This window comes from Peromyscus californicus, unplaced genomic scaffold (assembly GCF_007827085.1).
Source record: "Peromyscus californicus insignis strain IS unplaced genomic scaffold, ASM782708v3 Scaffold_39__1_contigs__length_375310, whole genome shotgun sequence".
NCBI lineage: Eukaryota > Metazoa > Chordata > Mammalia > Rodentia > Cricetidae > Peromyscus > Peromyscus californicus.
In genome coordinates this window covers 42221-47203 of record NW_026294550.1, presented here as the reverse complement: position 1 = coordinate 47203, position 4983 = coordinate 42221, and the positions used below count along the sequence as shown (strand labels likewise).

Here is a 4983-nt window from a genome sequence, read left to right as displayed (position 1 = left end):
ATCAGACTAATGCAGCGAGAGAAGAGAAATTTCTGGAACAGTAGGCACAGAGGGTGGAGGTCACGATATGGAAAGGTCTGAAAACAGTATCTCTGTAACTTCAGGGACTGGAATAGTCACATGAGCCTAAATGGGGAATGGGGCCGTCATCAAGAACTATCTCTCTATGTAACTTCTGAGAACATCAGTCCTAAGCCTAAATATTCTATTCCGGACTATGTTTAGTATTGACCCTTTATACCAAACAGCTTCACCCACTAAAACACAATGACAGGAAACTTCATCTCTTACGAATTTATTATTTGTGCACTGTATGCCCTCCACACCCACAGTGGACACTAAAGTGAAGAACCCCATGTCCTGACCCCGGAGCCCGCAGCACAGCCTCCTGAGGCAGTAAGGAGGATGCTCAGTATTCGTCAGGCAGTCTTGCAGGTCTGTAGTGATTGGGGTCCTTGCCACTGAGGCCCCATCTGTTGGCTTCCTGGTCAGCCATGGTATCTCATGTCCACAGCCCATGAGACTCTGAAAGCCCTCTCTTGCATCACTAGGAGAAGCAGACATGGAGGAGATCTATCACCAAGCTTCATCGCCACAGTTGACACCCTCAATTCTCTCATTTGCATGGAATGGCTTTAGGAGGAAACTAGGAAGGGCCAGGAAAGAGGGCCTGAAACAGTGACCCTGCCAAGCCCAGCAATGCTTAGGCCAGTCTGGCCACCCTACACTGAATGACCATCACCAGACAGGCAGGGATGAGTCACTCCCTGTCTGCATTTGGAAACAGGCCTACCCAGCATGAGCTGAGAGCTGGCTCTGCCCACAGCCCAGGATCCACACTGAGCATGAATGGAGGAAGTAACTGCATGAGCAGGAGGGGGAGGGGCCACAGATTGGCATGACCTTCTCTGGGGCTCATCTGCCCCTGGTCTCCTAGCACAGTCAATACCTTTTAACCAGGCCCAGTGTCCCAACGGTCTATGTTTACCTGATGACTTCAGCAACCCAGTCTCTCCCAGGACCCCTTTGGGCAGCATCATAGTTCCCTCTAGCATGGAAGTATTTGTCTGAATCTTTCCAGTTGGCCTCCTTCATGTCAGAGTAGACTTGTCACATGTCCCCAGCCCCTGGGTGGGAAAGACAACATGAGAGGAAGACAGAGATGGAAAAACTCATGGCTTGAGCCTGTGGTCAGAGCAGCCTGAGACATGGTGGAGAAGAACATTTTCTAACCCTAGTTGGTCTCTCCAGGTTACTACTGAGAGTTCTTAGAAGGTGCTCCTGTGAGAGCTGGTGCCACAACTCCCGCCCCCCATGGGAGAGATGGCCCCGCCTCTGGCAAGGGAGAGCTGGCTCAGATGGCATGGGCTTAGGAGTGCTGGCTCTGACCCTTCCCTAAGGGGGTGGTTCCAGTGGCCCAGACTGACCAGATTATCTACCATCCAGACCCACCTGCCGGGCCTTGGGTTGGCCCACCCTAGTAGCTGCCCCATCTATGACCTGCTAGAGAGCACAAGGGCACTGGACCTTCAGAACAATGACTGCAGGATCTCCATGACTCGGGGCAACAACAGGATGACCAAGAGGAGTTTCAGTGGGGGCCCAGGGTTGATGGTGTACCAGATCAGAAGCCTTGAACCAGACCAATGACTCATTACAATGAATATTTGGTGGGTGGGGCTGACTGGACAAAAGGGGCATACTTCGTGACACACTGCAGCTCCTGATACCACTAGGATGAAGGAGGACGTGTTGAAAGACGGAGGAGTGAGGTGAGTTTTTTTGTTTTGCTTTGTTTTGAATTAATTGGGGGGGAGCATACTGCAGGGGTGATGGTGGGTATGGAGGGACTGGGAGGTGAGAGAGACTGGGGGGCACGATGTGAAATTTCCAAAGAATTGATAAAGAAATGTTTTTAAAAACTAATGAATTAAAAATCCTTAAAAACAAGATGGTCCACCTGTGATGTGTTAGTGTGAGAAACACTGTGCACGTGTGAGCTGCCTCCTTTTACACAATGGGAATGTGGAAAAGAAACACGGGAGCTATCATCACAGAACAGAATTTCTCAGCCTTGGCCCTACTGCTGTGTTGGGCCCCTCGTTTCCAGGGCTGATCTGAGCACTGAATATGTTTCCAGCATCCGGCCCTCCTCCCAACAGCACAATCCCCTAGTAGTCGTCTAATGTATCTTCCCAAATTGAAAATGTCCCGAGCCACTGTCACATTAACCTTAATCCACAATGAGTGTTCAAGAATGAATTTGAGTTTCTGAGGGACTTCCAAATGCAGAAAACACAGGAAAGGGGGAGAAAGGCTGAACATGGGGAGCACTTCTGTACTGATTTCTAAGCAATCCATCTCGACAGTGTGCATGCACATCACTGTAAACAGGCATTTCTAGTCCTTCTAAACAGACCTTGCAGTGGGGTGGATGCTTGAGGAGGCACTAGAGCTACAGTCCTCAGTGGTGGCTGTAGGTTCAATCACATAGGGATTTGCTGAAAGCTGCCATGACAGCCACACCCAAGATCAATTCCTGAGACTCTGGGATTAAGAGGACACAGGCTTCAGTAGCATTGAAGCCTATGGGGGATTTCACAGGCACCTAACAAGTTCACATGGGAGACAGCAAGCAGACACATCAACCAGGCTAGACTGGTCTCAGGCTCAGCCAAGTTCAAACACAGCTCTGCCACCTGCTGTGTTCAGACCATTACAGTCACTAGTACAAGATTTGTATTTGTATGGCACCCTACAAAAACCCAAGAAATTACATACCAAGGCAGTGGGGAAAAGTTTCGAAATGGTTGGCTGAACCCCACAAGCCATACTTCATGCATCAGCCTTACCTCGGTAAGCCTCACCAATAAATGAAAACCAACTGCTGACCCCCAGGGCCAGGGAGCAGAAAATGAGGCCAGTGAGAAGCTTCATCCTGTGGAAATCAAAAGAGAATCTAGGAGTCACACCCAAATTTGTACCTCCTCCTTAAACATCTGTAATCCAGGAAGAGGCTAGTTGTCCATTCCCACTGCAACTCACTAGAATCCCAGTGGGACGCCTAAGTTACCTTGCAACAGGACCTTCTTCAAAATCACAAACCTTCAGTTATGATCCCATCAGCCCTGATCCAAGTCTGTCTGGGAGGACAGCAAGACAGCACTGATGGAGGAAGAGAGACTTCAAGAACAGATTGTCTCCCCCTACAGGAACCCACAATTCACTGAGAGGCATTTCCCACATGTCCCTGCAGCACAGCACAAACTTCACACCGTATATACTTAGAACACAAAGGTTACTTTAAAAGGAAATCACACTCTGGGACAGAAAGAGCAGAAGTGTTTGTGTAGGTCAGTCCATGGAGTCATCTCTCACCTGAGTCCTGGAGAGTAGGTGATAGTCTGTGTCTGTCAGGGAGAGGATGCTGGTATTTATGTTGAGACTCCCCATTGAGGCCAATGGCATGTGTGCCTGGCTGGGTTCCTGGAGAAAGTCCCACCATGTCATTTCCCATGAAAGACTACAAAGGAATCTCCCTGGACTCCAGGATACTCTTTATTCACAGGTCAGCTTAACCAGAGGACACAGGACAGTTTTGATTTTTTTGATTGCCTGTTGGGTTAGGAAGGGTTCGCTGGGGTAAGGAGGTTCCTTAAGGTGTGCAGAGACAGGTGTCATCTATCCAGCATCTAGCTTTCCTTGCTGTTGGCCTATGGGGAACTTTGGTAGGTAGAGTCAGATGTCTTGAATCTCTGCTCCCTAACAATGCTCCTGTCTGTGATGGGGTGGGGACAGTTTTTCTAATGTTTGATCAGTCAGTCAATGCACATAGCCAGGAAGAGAAGTAACCTGCAAAGGTGGTATATTTGAAGGCTGTCAGAATGATTGAAATGCAATAAAGTTGGTAGATTTCTTATGAGTATTCATTTATTCAGAAGTCATAATGGACATTGCTAATATATAGAAAATTATGATAGTTTGTGATTGAAATTATTATTTTATGTGTCCATGGGTCCCCCACTGTGTGGGAACCTATGAGCCTGAGTTAGAGCAAACCTCACAGACACACCCACTTGCAGCCAGTAGCCTGCAGTCTGGAGAGTCAACCTGGCAGCAGAGTTCAGGAGCTGTGGGGCCTGAGAATTTTCCCCTCTGCAGCAAAGATTACAACATGTTAAGTTTCTCAAACACAATATCCAGAATTAAGACAGTAAACAGCAGAAAGAATTTTAAGCCACAGCTGGTAATCTGTGAATCAGGGAAAAAACCCAGGTGGCTGCAGAGTATGATCCAATTGGTGGACACCATTTCCCACCCATTGAAACCACCTGAATTTAGGGGGTCTTGAACTTTTGGTTATTTGATGATTGGATAATGGCTTGTGGATGTACATTTGTTCAGAATGATGCTGCAGTCCTTTCTTCCTTTCCTTTTTTCTTTCTTTCCTTCTTTCTTTTTTGTCTTTTTTCTTACAAATGTCTGTTATTATTTGTGGAAATGATCATCAAATTACAAGAGTTTTGAAGGGACGGGTGAGGAGATGATGATGTGTACATACTGTGAAGCAGATTCTGATGTGGCTAAAGACCAGAATAGAGAGGTAAGGGGATGGTGCATTGTGAATGGTCAGAAGATGCATAATTGCTGGGGGTTTTTTTCATTGTCAAATTCCAATGCAGAAGCTAAGCTCATGTTAGGAAACTTGGAAGCAGGCACCCAGTAGGATGGATTAGTGGGGAAAATGAATGGCACAAAGGCCAGATATGTTCGATATGAGAGGAATTGTTTTTGAAGATGTCAAGATTCCTATGAGTACATTTGAATGGGTGAGGGTGCTGATTCACAACTGCAGGGAGAGGTTTTGCTAGAACCAGTCTACAGCAGCAGCCAATGCTGTTGATCCAGCACAGAGAGCTTTGGATGGACCATAAATCATGCTCTGGCAGAACACTAGGAAAGCTGCATGTAGAGCACCAAGGA

The 4983-nt window shown here is 47.3% G+C and overlaps 1 pseudogene; it reads right to left on the bottom strand.

The window, feature by feature from the left end:
* Window positions 1–279: 279 nt before the first annotated feature.
* Window positions 280–4983, bottom strand: LOC128121209 (serum amyloid A-5 protein-like; annotated as a pseudogene).